Genomic DNA, 17,626 nt, shown 5'->3' with positions numbered 1-17,626 from the left:
TGGGCTAAGGCCATGGAAGAGCTCAAAAAGGATCTGGAAAAGCAAGTTAGAAAAGTAGAGGAAAAATTGGGAAGAGAAATGAGAGAGATGCAAGAAAACCATGAAAAACAAGTCAATAACTTGCTACAGGACACCTAAAAAAATACTGAAGAAAATAACCTTAAAGAATAGACTAACCCAAATGGCAAAAGAGCTCCAAAAAGCCAATGAGGAGAAGAATGCCTTGAAAGGCAGAATTAGCCAAATGGAAAAGAAGGTCCAAAAGACGACTGAAGAAAATTCTACCTTAAAAATTAGATTAGAGCAAGTGGAAGCTAGTGACTTGATGAGAAATCAAGATATTATAAAACAGAACCAAAGGAATGAAAAAAATGGAAGACAATGTGAACTATCTCATTGAAAAAACCACTGACCTGGAAAATTGATCCAGGAGAGATAATTTAAAAATTATTGGACTACCTGAAAGCCATGATCAAAAAAAGAGCCTAGATATAATCTTTCAAGAAATTATCAGGGAGAACTGCCCTGATATTCTAGAGCCACAAGGCAAAATAGAAATTGAAAGAATCCACAGATCACCTCCTCAAATAGATCCCAAAAAGAAAACTCCTAGGAATATTGTTGTCAGATTCCTGAGTTTCAAGGTCAAGAAGAAAATACTGCAAGCAGCCAGAAAGAAACAATTTGAATATTGTGGAAACACAATCAGAGTAACCCAAGATCTAGCAGCTTCTACATTAAGAGATCGAAAGGCTTGGAATATGATATTCTGGAGGTCAATGGAGCTAGGATTTAAACCAAGAATCACCTACCCAGCAAAACTGAGTATCATGCTCCAAGGCGAAATATGGATTTTCAATGAAATAGAGGACTTTCAAGCTTTCTCAGTGAAAAGACCAGAGCTCAATAGAAAATTTTACTTTCAAACCCAAGAATCAAGAGAAGCATGAAAAGGTAATCAAGAAAAAGAACAATAAAAAGAAATTGCAAGGGACTTACTAAAGTTGAACTGCTTTGTTTACATTCCTACATGGAAAGATGATGTGTATGATTCATGAGACCTCACTATTAGGGTAGCCGAAGGGCATAGACATATATATATATGTTTGTGTGTGTGTGTGTGTGTGTGTGTGTGTGTGTGTGTGTGTGTATATGTATGTATATATATGTATGTATATATATATTTATGTGTATGTATATATATATATATATATATATATAGAGAGAGAGAGAGAGAGAGCAGGCACAGGGTTAGTTGAAGATGAAGGGAAGATATCTAAAAGAAATAAAATCAAATTAAGGGATGAGAGAGGAATATATTGAGAGAGAGAGATAGGGAGAGATAGAATGGGGTAAATTATCTCACATAAAAGTGGCAAGAAAAAGCAGTTCTGTAGGAAGAGAAGAGAAGGCAGGTGAGGGGGAATGAATAAATCTTGCTCTCATCAGATTTAACCTGAGAAGGGAATACCATACATACTCATTGGGTATCTTACCCCACAGGAAAGAAGGAGGAAGAAGATAAAGAAAAGGGGGGATGATAGAAGGGAGGGCAGATGGGGGTGGAGGTAATCAATAACAAACACTTTCGAAAAGGGACAGGGTTAAGGGGTAAAATTCAATAAAGGGGGATGGGTTAGGAAGGAGCAAAACATAGTTAATCTTTCACACCATGGGTATTGTGGAAGGGTTATACATAATGATACACATGGGGCCTATGTTGAATTGCTTGACTTCTTAGGGAGGGTGGGCGGGGAGGGAAGAGGGGAGAGAATTTGGAACTCAAAGTTTTAAAAACAGACGTTCAAAAACAAAAAAAAAAGTTTTTGCATACAACTAGAAAATAAGATACACAGGCAATGGGGCGTAGAAATTTATCTTGCTCTACAAGAGAAGAAGGGAAAGGGGGATGGGAGGGGAGTGGGGTGACAGAAGGGAGGGATAACTGGGGAACAGGGCAACCAGAATATAAGCCATCTTGGAGTGGGGGGGAGGGTAGAAATGGGGAGAAAATTTGTAATTCAAACTATTGTGAAAATCAATGCTGAAAACTAAATATATTAAATAAAGTAAATAAATAAAAAAATAAAAGCAAAAAAAAAGAAAACAAGCAATATGATACCAATCCAATTATACGTAACGTAAAACCTATGTCCATGTTAGCCATATCACAAAAAAAACCAACAGTAAAAAGCAAGAATCATAAACTGGATAAAAATATGCTTAAATTTGCTCTCATTTTTCTTTCTACAGGTGATCATCACTATAATTTTGTTGTTATTGTGTACAATGTACTCCTGGTTCTGCTCACTTCACTCTGCATGAGTTCATGTAAGTCTTCCCAGGTTTTTTTTTTTCTGAAAGCATCCTGCTTGTCATTTTTTATAACCAACTAATATAATTCTATCACAATTATATAACACTTGTTCAGCTGTTCCCCAATTAATGGGCATCCCCCCATTTCCAGTCCGTTGACACCACAAAAAGAGCTGCTGTAAATATTTTTCTACAAGTAAGTCCTTTTCCCTTTTCTTTGATCTCTTTGGGATACAGATCTAGCAGAGGTATTTTTGAATCAATGGATATGCACAGTTTTAGAGGACTTTAGGAATAGTTCCAAGTAATTCTCCAGAATAGTTGGGCCAGTTCACAACCCCACCAGCAGTGCATTAGTGTGCCTAATTTTTCTACCTCAAGAAGAGATGTTTTATACCAACAATACCACCATAGTAAATTCCCAATTTCTTTTTGTGTGTATTTTTTATTTTTAACTTATAGAAAAATGAAACAAACATATATTAAAACAAAAATAATACAAATAAGAAAAAAAACATTGCATGTACATGAGCAGAGTGTGACAGAGGATTCAAAATATATAGCAATAAATTTCCATTTCAAGAAAGCCTATGTAGTAATTACTATGCATTGTATTACGAGCTGTTCATCTTTTCTTTGTTCCCTTGTAAGCTGTCTTTTGTTCTCTGCTGTGCACTTTTTACTTTGTCCTTTTTACCCCCCATCCTTCCCACTTCCCAGAAGGCTACAATTAAGCACAAATATATTTATATATAGATATATACATGCACATATACACATCATAATCCCTCAGTGGCAGTTCTTCCTCTCACACCTCATTTGTATAAGATAATTCCTCTTTTTAGCTGTTCCTAAATGGTTTTACTTTTTGAAATTTTATCATACTCAGATTTACCCCAATCTTTCTTATGAACTACCCAATTACTAACAACAATCTTAGACATGCATTTTACATACATAAAAGGTAAACAGTCTGTCCTTATTGAGTCCCTTATAATTAGTCTTTGGTATGTATCTAGAATTTCTCTTGGCTCTAGTATGTCAAATCTTTGACTAAGTTCTGGGTTTTTTAATGAAATCCTGAAAGACTGAAAATTCATTAAATGACCTTGTTTTTAAACCCAGGATTATGCTTAGCTTTGCTGGGTATGATATTTTCAGCTGGAGCACCAGTTCTTTTGTTCTTTGATTTATAGTGTTCCAAGACCTGTGGTTTTTTGGTGTCACCCCTGCCAGGCCTTATATGATTCTAAATCTGGCACCACCATATTTAAACTGTTTTTTTTCCTGTTGTTCATAATGTTTAATCCTTGAGCTTGGGGTTTCAGAATTTAAGTGGGATATTCCTGTGGATTTTCAGTGGAGGATCTCTGTCAGGTGGTGATTAGTGGGGGGTTTTTTCTATTTCTATTTTCCTTTCTTGTTCTAAAGCTTCAGAACAATTTTCATTAATTGTTCATTTAATTTTAATTTTCTTGTATTATTGCATCAAGTTTCCTTTTTGATCATAGCTTTCAGGTGGTCTGGTTATTCTTATGTCTTCTCTTCTTGACTTATTCTCCAGATCAGGTGTTTTTCTTATGTTTCACATTCTCTTCTATTTTTCGATTCTTTATATTTTGTTTTATTTTTTCTTCATCTATTCTTCACTGGCTTCCCCTTGCCCAATTCTGATTTTCAAGGAAATGTTTTCTTCCTTAATATTCTGGATCTCCTGTTCTAATTAGTTGATTTTCTTTTCATAATCTTGTTTTTCTTGGATTGTTCTTATTTTTTTAAACTTTTTTCCTCAGTCTCTCATTTGATTTTTAAAGTCTTTTTAAAGTTCTTCTATGAATTTATTTTGAGAATTCTTTTCTCTTTGATGTTACTCTTTGGAGTAGAAGAGGTTTCCTTTGCTTCAGTATCTTCCCCTGAAGATAAACCCTTGTTTTCTCTACTCCCATAGTAACTCTCTATGGTTGCATTCTTTCTCATTTGCCTGTTCATTATTATTTTTTGGAAGGGGTAAGGCAGGGCAATTGGGGTTAAGTGACTTGCCCAAGGTCACATAGTTGTAAGTGTGTCTGGTGTCTGAGGTCTGATTTGAACTCAGGTCTTCCTGACTCCAGGACCTGTGCTCTACTTACTATGTCACCTATCTGCCCCCATGTTTCAACAGTCTGGCTAAGCTGCTGTGGGGGTGTAAAACCAACAACAACCAGCTCACCAAATGCTGCAAGCCCAGGTTCTTTTGATCTGCTTTATGAAGGAAAACAATGTTAAGGGGTTAACAATCTTACTTTAATTCAGCATACAAATATCATTCACTAAGTTCAGGGGAAAAAGCCAGCACCCTGAACTTCAGAGAAAATACAAACAAATTACAAACAGACCAAATATAATTCATACTTACCAAGACAACCCTCAACATCTGAGTTCAGCTGGAAGACCCTTAGAACAGCTGCCCAGAACCTCCAGGAGTGAGAGCCTTAAGCAAATAACTCTGTTATCTCTTTTTAAACAGTTTCAGACGTCATAAACCATCATCTGAGTGACCAGAACTTAGGCTCTTACTATTGGCTTTGCAGTTACCCCTCCCTTCATTGGTCCCACCTGGAAACCCACCTTAGTTACCAATTCACACCCACATAGGCTTAGCACACAATAGATAGGGGTTTGGGTCCTGGGGTTTAACACCTAGTAAGGCTCAATCAAAGACACCCAACTTAATTGATATTACACCCCACTATTTTTTAGGTAGCAGCTTAGTTTTGTAATCACCTTTAGTTTGGGGGTAAAAGGGATGGTGCCTCTGGCCTCAGATCCTCCTTCAGTTCTCCCCTCTGGCTTGCAATAGAACCAAGACCTCCAGCCTCCTATAACTGCCAGCAAGAGGCATCCCCGCCCCACTGCTTCTGCACTCACCAACCATGTGCTGGTTCCTTCTTGGCCCACCGCACTTTTGTAGATCAGCTGGATCTGGTGTTCCTTGTCAGCAGAGGTTCCCTCAATGTTCCCCAGCTCAGATGCCTGACTCCCCTCACTATCTCAGGGATAAGAGTTCCGTAGCCGGAGCTGAGGCATCCTCCCAACCCAGTTAACCTCAGGGCTTGCTGCTTGTTGTTTAAGTGGACCTACCCTGGAAGAGTTTATTCTTCACAGGGACCAAATCCTGTCCTGGGATTTTTCTTCAAATCTTCTCTGATTGTCCCAGGGGGACCACTGTTCTGCCCCTACTCATATTTGTTTTGACTACTCTATGTTTGCCCTGATGTGCTCTTTCTGTGGGAAATCTGGAGAGCTTGGAATTTTCTGATATATTCTGCTATCTTCCCAGAGTCCTCTCTTGTAAATATGTTTTTCTAAAAGCTATTTTGATCTGGCTGACTAATTAATATTAACTTGTTATCATGAAGGGAAACACACTGGTAGGGGTCAACGAACTATAGCACTAGAAATACAGCTCCCAATACACCAAGGCTAGCCTTAGAGCCCTGAAGAGGATCAGTATCCTAGTTGTATTTTGGGCACCCCACCTTTCAGTATGAGTGAAGGTTGAGAGACTAAGTGTAGAATAGGCGCTACAAAATGAGAGGACTGCTGGAGCCCAACACTTGAAGGGAGCCAAAACCTGGACTAACCAATCAGAAAAGGACATTTTTGGCTCACCCTGGATTGGCATAACCATTGTGCTTTCTACGCTCTCTAGGTGAACCCAAAATTCTCCTGCTGGATTTAGCTGACTGGGAATATTCTTCTGACAAAGACCTGGAGCCCTGAAATGGACGTTTATCTTCCTGTTTCACATACCCCCTTATAAAGATGCCGTCTTGAATAACGGAAACTTTCTTATCTTGATGTTTTATGGACACTATGTTTTATGACAAACCCATGTTAATAGTTGACAGATAAGAAAACTATAATTTGTGCTACACAAACATCCTGAGTCAGGAGGGAGTGGGGGTGGTGGAATGCTTTCTTGCTGTTGCTCTAGGGGTATAAAGTCTCATTCAGCAGGCCTTTCTTTGAGTCAGATTATTCTGACTCCCATACATATATCTTTGCTAGCTGAAAGGAAATGAACAGCACATATACAACCTGAATTGTTTGTCTCCTTTAAAACCAAGCTGTGAAGGTTGACAATACACATGTTAAGAAGGGTCATAGAAACCACAGACCATACGCAATCAAATGAATCATAGCCATCATACTTTAAGGGGCCTATGACAATATCCCATGCTTCTGCACCTGGAAAAATAACACTATAGTAGTCTGTAGGCTTCTTATCTGATTAGTCAGCAGTCGCATAGTAGGAATTAGCCATGACTGGCTTTGGCTGTTGATATCTCTGCTATGCCAGGCTATGTGATAGAATGGAAAGAGTTCTAGAGTCAGAACTTGGATTTAAATCTAGATCTGCTACTTAAGATGCATGGCTTAACAAATAGAGTAAGCCTTGAAGTCAATATCTACGAATAGAATCACAACCAGGACAAATTACATTTTCAGTGCCTTAGAAAATTTTCTAAAACAATAAGTTGAAGAACTCACTGGTAGCTGAAGTTTCCTAATTTGAACTTGCTTCCCTATACAGATGGCACAATGAGACAGATGGAAAGGGAAAGAAAGGAAGGAAGGAAGGAAGGAAGGAAGGAAGGAAGGAAGGAAGGAAGGAAGGAAGGCAGGACGGAAGGAAGGAAGGAAGAATGAAAGAAAGAAAGAAAGAAAGAAAGAAAGAAAGAAAGAAAGAAAGAAAGAAAGAAGGAAGGAAGAAGGAAGGAAGGAAGGAAAGAAAGAAAGGGAGGCATGGAGGGTGGAAAGAAAAAAGAAAAGAAAAACTGAAGGGAAAGGAAAAGAAAAAAAGAAAAGGTTGGGTAACTCACATTGTTTCTATGGGCTATGGTTAAGTGGTCTCAAAAAGGTCCTTTCTGCTCAAATGTTCTATGGTATTCTCTCTTTCCCTTCCAAAGTCAAGTAGTTCTCATCCTTCCAGTAACAATCCCTCATTCTTAAGGGGTTAAGAAACCTGTCAGATGAGAAACCTCAAATTTTATGGTTCTGTTGTTGAGGCTTTGAAATGCTATGATGCAGCCCCATTATATCCCAATGCACCCTATTCACAAAGAGTCTATAAGAAAAACTCTAGCAAAACAGGTGAGGCACAGTTGCAAGATGATATTTATCTGGGCATAAAATTCATAAAGTATAACTGGTCAGCAGGTTAATCTTTCGGTTCTCTCCTGAGCCATAGACTTACAGTCAAGTCTTGCTTTCTTGGGTGGGATCAGCTGACCACTTACTACCCTTGGCATTTATGATTCTTCACCTAAATAGTTATTATTTTACACTCTAGCACTTAGAAAATAAATGAATTATATTTACCTGGCAGAGTTGCTATATTTGCTTTTGGGCTAATGATTACAATTGGAAGTTGCTTAGCCAAAATGAGGTAGTTCTGAGTGATTAAATAACTAGGGAAACTAAAGCATTAGGTTACCTCAGGAACCATGGATTATCTGGAACACTGGTGTCTAAACTCCTTTTTTTTGGTTTTGTTAAAGACACAGTGGTCATTGGTCTTCAAACTTTTTATTTTGTTCCTTTGGTTTCTTTTTGGAAGGGGAAGGCAGGACAATTAGGGTTAAGTGACTTGCCCAAAGTCAAACAGCTAGTAAGTGTGTCCCGTGTCTGAGCCTGGATTTGAATTCAGGTACTCCTAACTCTACTCACTGTGCCACCTAGCTGCCCCACAAACTTTTTTTTAAAGAAAATACATAGTGGTTGGATTTATTTGCCAGGTTCTTATATGTTCTCTGGGAAACATGAAGTCACTGAGGTGGGGAGTGGAGAGGTCACTGAGGTAGGGAGTGGAGAGGTCCCTGCCCCATCCTCCCAACATCTGCTGTGAGGACATAGAGCCTAAGTGGAGAGGGAGAAATTCAAGAAAGAACCTCAAGGACACTGAGGGAAGCGCTGGAGGGTGGCACAGAGGGAGCTAAGGAAAGGCACTTCAGTGTGGAGGCTGGAAAGCCTTCAGTTACACTCTAACTCTGGGGTGGGAGAAGATATAAATGAAAGGGTGGTGAAGTCAAAATGGTGGCTTGAAAACAGGGACTTGCTTAAGCTCTCCCCCAAATCCCCACAAAAACCTGTAAAAATGAGTCTAAACAAATTTTAGAGCTATGGACCCCATGAAATAACAGAGGGAAACAAGTCTCCAGCCCAAGGCAGCCTAGATGGTCCCTGGGAAAGGTCTATGGCACTATACTGTGAGCAGAGGGCAGGGCAATGTGGAGAGCACCAGGAGAGACCAGGCTAGAGTATACTGGGTGAAGCAGGCCTCAGGGCACTGAATCACTGGACTGTGGCAGTTACCAGACTTCCCACACAAACTCCAAAGACAACAGAGCAGGTCAGTGGGAAAACTTCTGGATCTGGGTGAGAGAAGTGAATTGTCTGGCTGCATCCCCAGGATGGCAGAGATGACTGCAGCTGCAGCAGCAGCAGCAGCAGCAGCAGCAGCAGCAGCAGCAGCAGTGGCAGCAGCGGCAGCAGTGAAGGCTGCTTCCAAAGTCCCAGGCTGGATAGGAGAAATTAAGCAGCTGATCATAGTGGGAGTACAGAGGTCTCTTTGTTGGCACTGAGGCAAGGGTCTCTTATTTTGCCCTGCTTGTATCTGGGTTGTGGTCCTGGTTGGTAGTCCTTGGGGGAGGAGGAGTACAGGAGTTGCATAGCTTTGTGGTGGCTTCTACATTAAGGGATGGAAGGGTTGGAATATGATATTCCAGAGACAGAGTCTGCCTGGGGGTTACATGGCAGAAAGGAGTGCCTACACTCACAGACCAGAGCACAATCCAGGAAAGGACCATCATAGCACCTCAGAATAGAAGTAGCTCTGAAAACATCAGCACAAAACCCCTGAAACATGGGACAAAGCACTCTACACTCTGAAAGCAGTCATACCCTGACCAAAAGCTCAAAACTCAAGTAATTGTCTGGGAAAATGAGCTAGCATTGTAAAAGGACTCAGACTATAGAATCTTTCTTTGGTGACAAAGAAGATCAAAACATACTGCCAGAAGAAGTCAACAAAGTCAAAGAGCCTACATCAAAAGCCTCCAAGAAATATATGAATTGGGCTCAGGCCATGGAAGAGCTCAAAAAGGATTTGGAAAAGCAAATAAGAGAAGTAGAGGAAAAATTGGGAAGAGAAATGAGAGGGATGCAAGAAAACCATGAAAAACAGGTCAACAATTTGTTAAACAAGATCCCAAAAATACTGAAGAAAATGACTTAAAAAAATAGACTAACCGAAATGGCAAAAGGTCTCCAAAAAGACAATGAGAAGAAGAATGCCTTAAAAGGCAGAATTAGTCAAATGGAAATGGAGGTCCAAAAGACCACTGAAGAAAATACTGCCTTAAAAAATAGAATGGAGCAAGTGGAAGCTAGTGACTTTATGAGAAATCAAGAAATTATAAAACAGAACCAAAAGAATGAAAAAATGGAAGACAATAAGAAATATCTCATTGGAAAAACCACTGACCAAAAGAATAAATCCAGGAGATATAATTTAAAAATTATTGGACTACCTGAAATCCATAATCAAAAAAAGAGCCTAGACATCATTATATAAGAAATTATCAAGGAAAACTGCCCTGATATGCTAGAACCAGAGGGTAAAATAGAAATTGAAAGAATCCACTGATCAACTCTTGAGAAAGATCATAAAAAGAAAACTCCTAGGAATATTGTTGCCAAATTTCAGACTTCCCAAGTCAAGGAGAAAATACTGCAAGCAGCCAGAAAGAAACAATTTGAGCACTGTGGAAACACAGGATAACACAAGATCTAACAGCTTCCACATTAAGGGATCAAAGGACTTGGAATATGGCATTCTGGAGGTCAAAGGAGCTAGGATTAAAACCAAGAATCACCTACTCAGCAAAACTGAGTATAGTGCTCCAGGGCATAATATGGACTTTCAATAAAATAGAAGATTTTCAAGTATTCTCGATGAAAAAACCAGAGCTGAGTAGAAAATTTGTCTTTCAAATACAAGAATCAAGAGAAGCACAAAAAGGTACGCAGGAAAGAAAAATCATAAGGTCTACTAAAGTTGAACTATTTTGTCCACAATCCTACATGGAAAAATGATATTAGTAACTCATGAGACCTTTCTCAGTATTAGGGTAACTGAATGGAATATACATATATATATAGACGCAGGGCACAGGGTCATTTGAATATGAAAGGATGATATTGTGGAACATTTTGTACCATTTTATATCAGTTTTGTAATTTCAATAAGACTCAGAGTCTGAACTGATTAGCCAGAAGAAAAGCCTGATCCTAACAGTCTCTTTGTTCTCTGAGTAAAATCAGAATACCTCTATGTTATGTCAACAAGCCCAGATGGAGCATTCTTTCCTCTGTCCATGGCCATCAAGGATGAGACCTTTAGCCCTGAGGAATTATCTTGAATTATGTGATTTTTTTTCATATCTTAATATTTTATGGGCATATACTATGTTATGGAATGTTGATGGTAAATTAAACACAGAGATCCTGGGTTGTAATTTCAATAGATACTTTGTCAACTATCCTGACTTATTGTATTTGCAACCTATTCCATTAAGGAAAATCCTCTTCTTGTATCATGGTTAAACATACATGGGAATCATAAAAGTGAAGTAACACAGGCTTGCTAAGTCTGCTGAAAATTATGTACATAAGCTTTCTCATTCCTTTGTTCAGACAGTCAGAACTTATGCTCTGGCTCCTTGTATGTACAAGTAAGCTAGCTCTGCTAGCTTTAAGGGAATAAACAATATATATTTTTCTAACACCTAGCTCTGTTTGCCTTATTTGACCAAACTTTCAGGTTAAGAATATCTAAAAAAAATTAGGGGTGAGACAGGAAGATATTGGGAGAAGGAGAAAGGGAGAGATAGAATGGGGTAAATTATCTCACATAAAAGTGGCAAGAAAAAGCAGTTCTGTTGGAAGGGAAAAGGGGGCAAGTGAAGGAGAATGAGTGAATCTTGTTCTCATCAGATTTGGCTTAAGGAGGAAATAACATACACACTCAGTTGGATATCTTACCCTGCAGAAAAATGGGGGAAGGGGATAAGAGGTGGGGATAATAGAAGGGAAGAAAGATTGGGGGAGGAGATAGTCAAAAGCCAGCACTTTTGAAAAGGGACAGGGTCAAAGGAGAAAACTGAATAAAGGCGGACAGGATAGGATGGAGGGAAATAGAGTCTTCCACAACATGACTATTATGGAAGTGTTTTGCATATTGATACATATGTGGCCTATGTTGAATTGCTTGCCTTCTCAAGGAGGGTGGATGGGGAGGGAGGAAGGGAGAGAATTTGGAACTCAAAGTTCTAAAAACAAATGTTTAAAAAAAGTTATTATTACATTCAACTGGGAAATAGATATACACACAACGGGGTATAGAAATTTATCTTACACTACAAGAAAGTAAGGGGAAAAAAGGGTAAGGGGGGGAGTGGGGTGACAGAAGGAAAGACAGACTGGGAAACGGGGCAATCAGAATATTTGGCATCTTGGAGTGGGGGAGGGTAGAAATGGAGAGAAAGTTTGCAACTCAAAATCTCGAGGAAAGCAAAGTTGAAAATTAAAATTATTAAATTAATTAATTAGCTAGTAAATAGATAAATAAAAGATATAAAGGAAAATGAGAGGGCTCTGAATATGGGGTTGGGGATAAGTGGTAGGAGGCTGATGAGGACCAACCTCTTCCCCTAGCATTTGGAGAAGGAAACAGGCAGAAAAGGGCCTATTGTTTGGACAGGCCTGATTCCTCCCCCAGGGTCTCAGTCCTTTCTCTAGATTGAATTGAAGGGTCCTTAGTTAGAGGAGTGAAATCCTGGATTAAGGTATGCTAAATGTTGAGTCTTTGTGTGGGCCCCAAGTCAGGAAACTATACCATATCCTGAGAACCATTCCTGAGAACCTCCACAGGGAGGGAAGCTTGGCATCTAGGAAATATAGCCTAGAATCAAAAAAATCAAGAATCAAGAAAAAGAACAAGAAAAAGAAATTGCAAGGGACTTACTAAAGTTGAACTGTTTTGTTTACATTCCTACATAGAAAGATGATGTGTATGATTCATGAGACCTCAAAATCATAGTACCTGAAAGGAATATGCATATATATACATATATATTTGTATACATATATATACATATGTGTGTGTCTATCTGTATATTTGTAGGTATATATATATATATGTGTGTGTGTGTGTGTGTGTGTGTGTGTGTGTGTGTGTGTGTATACACATATAACCTCAAAATCATAGTACCTGAAAGGAATATGCATATATATACATATATATTTGTATACATATATATACATATGTGTGTGTCTATGTATGTATATTTGTAGGTATTATATATATATATGTGTGTGTGTGTGTGTGTGTATACACACACACACACAAAAGGCACAGAGTGAGTTGAATATGAAGGGTTGATATCTAAAAAAATAAAATCAATTTAAAGGATAAGAGAGGAATATATTGAGAGAGAGAGAGAGAAAGGGAGAGACAGAATGGGGTAAATTATCTCGCATAAAAGTGGCAAGAAAAACTGGTTCTGTAGGAAGGGAAGAGGAGGCAGGTGAGGGGGAATGAGTAACTCTTGCTCTCATTGGATTTCACCTGAGGAGGGAATACCATACACACTCAATTGGGTATCTTACCCCACAGGAAAGAAGGAGGAAGAAGATAAAAAAGGGGGGACTGATAGAAGGGAGGGCAGATATGGAGAGGAGGTAATCAAAAACAAACACTTTCGAAAAGGGACAGGGTCAAGGGAGAAAATTCAATAAAGGAGGATAGGTTAGGAAGGAGCAAAACATAGTTAATCTTTCACAACATGAGTATTGTGGAAGGGTTTTACATAATGATATGCATGTGGTCTATGTTGAGTTGCTTGCCTTCTTAGGGAGGGTACGTAGGGAGGGAAGAGGGGAGAGAATTTGGAACTCAAAGTTTTAAAAACAGATGTTCCAAAACAACAACAACAAAAAAAAGTTTTTTCATGCCACTAGGAAATACGACACACAGGCAATGGGGCATAGAAATTTATCTTGCCCTACAAGAGAACAAGGGAAAGGGGGATGGGAGGGGAGTAGGGTGACAGATGGGAGGGCTGACTGGGGAACGGGGCAACCAGAATATATGCCATCTTGGAGTGGGGGGAGGGTAGAAATAGGGAAAAAATTTATAATTCAAACTTTTGTGAAAATCAATGCTGAAAACTAAATATATTAAATAAATTTAAAAAAAAAAAGTAGAATTGGCCAAATGAAAAAAAGAGGCACAAAAAAAGAGACTTGGGGGAACAGACAACCATTTTTTTAACTCTCCCCCCTGCCAGATGACTTAATAAACTTAATAAGTTTTGGTGTCAGAAGTTGGATCTCTGATGGTCAATTTGAGAAGCCCAAAGTAGGGCAGGACTGACCTAGATGGGATCAATCTGTATGGTGAGAACCAAGTGAGGTACCTTAACTATCCAGTGGAATGCAGTATTTGTTCCCTTGTTTGAACTCTATATAATGTAGAAGGCTGTGTGACACCCTGACTCAGAATAATCTCAGAGTGGGTTTAGAACAAGCCTAGCCACCCTTACTAGGAAATGAGTAGTCCTCTAAGATTGATTACCTAAAAACTCTGGAGGCAAAGCTGCCATCTGCTAAACTTGGCTATTAACACTCTGTCCCAATCTTTGTCTCTCTGTCTCTCTTTTCTTTCTCTCCCTGTATTCCCCTCAACCCTCCTGTAGCCATTAAAAATAAACTGGATACCTGTATCTGGTGGCAGCCACCCTGATATCCTCGTGAGACGCTGTGATCCAGGACTCAAATGCAAAGGCCACCACTTGAACCACATGACCCACCCAGAGGCAATCTTTTATCAGATATTTGTGTTTGTCTTCTCATGTCCTAATATCACTTTAGTTGACTTAGTGATATTGATGTACAGCTCACCTAACATCAGTCCTATACCTATTCACTTGGGATATCCCCAGGTTAGTGAGGGAAACTCCTCTGTGTATAAGTCAGATAAAATGTTAGGTTTTTATGGGCCAAACACTAGTACCCCAACAGCAGGAAACCCCTTTTTCTCCTATCCTAGGAGGTTCTCAGGGAAATGTGCTATGACATGCCTAGTGTTATTTGTAGATTCTGTTACTTTGGAAGATTTCTAAGGGGAAAACACAGCTGAGCAATAAAGTCTGCTGAAAAAAAAATACAGAAAGGAAGATTCGAATAGGGGGTGGGGAAGATGAATGAAGTTTCCTACTTGAAACAGTTCTCCTAGTTTTCTGTAATCTGATTCTAAACTCTCCTTCTCAATAACCACATATTCACTCCCACTTCAGACTTTTAGCTCTAAATAAGGTTTTAAGAATTTAAAAAGAAAAAAAAAACATTAAGATAATTTCTCTCTCATTTCAATAGTCACATGGGGGTCACAGAGATAAAGTTAGACAAGCAAAGTAAGGAAATATTTTTCTTGGTTTGTAGAAATTTATGGCATTATAAACTAATTAGAGAATAAATTTGTAACTGAAATATAATATCTTTACCATAAATTTCCAAATTAGAGTTAAAAAATTTTTATAAATGCTGAAATATTTTAAGAAGAAGATGAGAGGGGGTGGAGCCAAGATGGCAGCTGGTAAGCAGGGACTAGAATGAGCTCTGTACCGAGTCCCTCAAAAAACCTATAAAAAATGGCTCTGAACCAATTCTAGAACAGCAGAACCCACAGAACAGCAGAGGGAAGCAGGGCTCCAGCCCAGGACAGCCTGGATGGTCTCTGGGGGAGGTCTATTCCACACGGAGCTGGGAGCTGGGAACAGAGTGGAGCAGAGCCCAGCCTGAGCGGCAAGGAACAACCAAACTTGGAGTCGGGCGGATGGGGCCCCTAGCGCCCTGAATATATGAGCTGCAGCAGTTACCAGACCCCCTCAACCCACAAACACCAAAGACTGAGGAGAAGGTTAGTGGGAAAAGCTGCGGGAGTGGAAGGAGTTCGAGGTTCAGCTTCCAGCCCCGGGGGCAGCGGAGGTAGGGCAGCTACAGTTGCTGCTGCTTCTGGCCCCAGGCCTCCCTGGTGGGAGGAATTAAGTGGCGGATCAGAGCAGGAGTGCACAGCCTGCTGAAGATCTAAGACCAGTTCTGGCTGGGGGTTCTTGGGGAAGGAGGAGTGCTGGGGTGACAGAGCTGGCACCTCCCCCCCAAACGTGGAACATAGAACTCGTTAGTCTACAAGCAGTCATACCCCACTGAAAAACTCAAGGGTCAAGTTAGTTGGTTGGGAATATGGCCAGGCAGCGAAAGCACACCCAGATTCAGTCTCAGACTTTGGATTTGTTCTTTGGTGACAAAGAAGACCAAAACATACAGCCTAAAGAAGACAACAAAGTCATAGAGCCTACAACAAAAGCCTCCAAGAAAAACATGAACTGGTCCCAGGCCATGGAAGACCTCAAAAAGGAGATGGAAAAGCAAGTTAGAGAAGTAGAGGAAAAATTGGAAGAGAAATGAGAAGGATGCAAGAAAACCATGAAAAACAAGTCAATGACTTGCTAAAGGAGACCCAAAAAAATACTGAAAAATACACTGAAGAAAACAACACCTTAAAAAACAGACTAAATCAAATGGCAAAAGAGCTCCAAAAAGCCAATGAGGAGAAGAATGCCTTGAAAGGCAGAATTAGCCAAATGGAAAAGGAGGTCCAAAAGACCACTGAAGAAAATACTACTTTAAAAATTAGATTGGAGCAAGTGGAAGCTAGTGACTTTATGAGAAATCAGGATATTATAAAACAGAACCAAAGGAATGAAAAAATGGAAGACAATGTGAAATATCTCCTTGGAAAAACCACTGACCTGGAAAATAGATCCAGGAGAGATAATTTAAAAATTATTGGACTACCTGAAAGCCATGATCAAAAAAAGAGTCTAGATACCATCTTTCAAGAAATTATCAAGGAGAACTGCCCTGATATTCTAGAGCCACAGGGCAAAATAGAAATTGAAAGAATCCATCAATCGCCTCCTCAAATAGATCCCAAAAAGAAATCTAGGAATATTGTTGCCAAATTCCAGAGCTCCCAGATCAAGGAGAAAGTACTGCAAGCAGCCAGAAAGAAACAATTTGAGTATTGTGGAAACCCAATCAGAATAACCCAAGATCTGGCAGCTTCTACATTAAGAGATCGAAGGGCTTGGAATGCGATATTCTGGAGGTCAATGGAGCCAGGATTAAAACCTGGAATCACCTACCCAGCAAAACTGAGTATCATGTTCCAAGGCAAAATATGGATTTTCAATAAAATAGAGGACTTTCAAGCTTTCTCAGTGAAAAGACCAGAACTGAATAGAAAATTTGACTTTCAAACACAAGAATCAAGAGAAGCATGAAAAGGTAATCAAGAAACAGAAATTGCAAGGGACTTACTAAAGTTGAACTGTTTTGTTTACATTCCTACATGGAAAGATGATGTGTATGATTCATGAGACCTCAGTATTAGGGTAGATGAAGGGAATATGCATACATACATATATATATATATATATAAATATATATATATATTTATGTATATATAGAAGTGAATGTGTATGTATGTATATATCTATGTGTATATGTATGTATGTGTATGTATGTATATATATATATGTGTGTATATATATATATATATATGGAAAAGAGAGAGAGCAGACACAGGGTGAGTTGAAGATGAAGGGAAGATATCTAAAAGAAATAAAATGAAATTAAGGGATGAGAGAGCAACATACTGAGAGAGGAAGATAGGGAGAGATAGAATGGGGTGGATTATCTCGCATAAAGGTGGCAAGAGGAAGAAGTTCTGTGGGAGGAGGGGAGAGGGCAGGTGAGGGGAGAATGAGTGAACCTTGCTCTCATCAGATTTGGCCTGAGGAGGGAATACCATACATACTCAGTTGGGTATCTTACCCCACAGGAAAGAAGAGGGAGGAAGATAAAAAACAAAAATAAAAGGGGGGGGATGATGGAGGGGAGGGCAGATGGGGGTGGAGGTAATCAAAAAAACACTTTGGAAAGGGGACAGGGTCAAGGGAGAAAATTCAATAAAGGGGGATGGGTTGGGAAGGAGCAAAATGTAGTTAGTCTTTCACAACATGAGTATTGTGGAAGAGTTATACATAATGATACACGTGTGGCCTAGGCTGAATTGCTTGACTTCTTAGGGAGGGTGGGTGGGAAGGGAAGAGGGAAGAGAATTTGGAACTCAAAGTTTTAA

This window comes from Trichosurus vulpecula, chromosome 5 (assembly GCF_011100635.1).
Source record: "Trichosurus vulpecula isolate mTriVul1 chromosome 5, mTriVul1.pri, whole genome shotgun sequence".
Lineage (NCBI taxonomy): Eukaryota > Metazoa > Chordata > Mammalia > Diprotodontia > Phalangeridae > Trichosurus > Trichosurus vulpecula.
Note: the sequence above shows the minus strand (reverse complement) of the source record.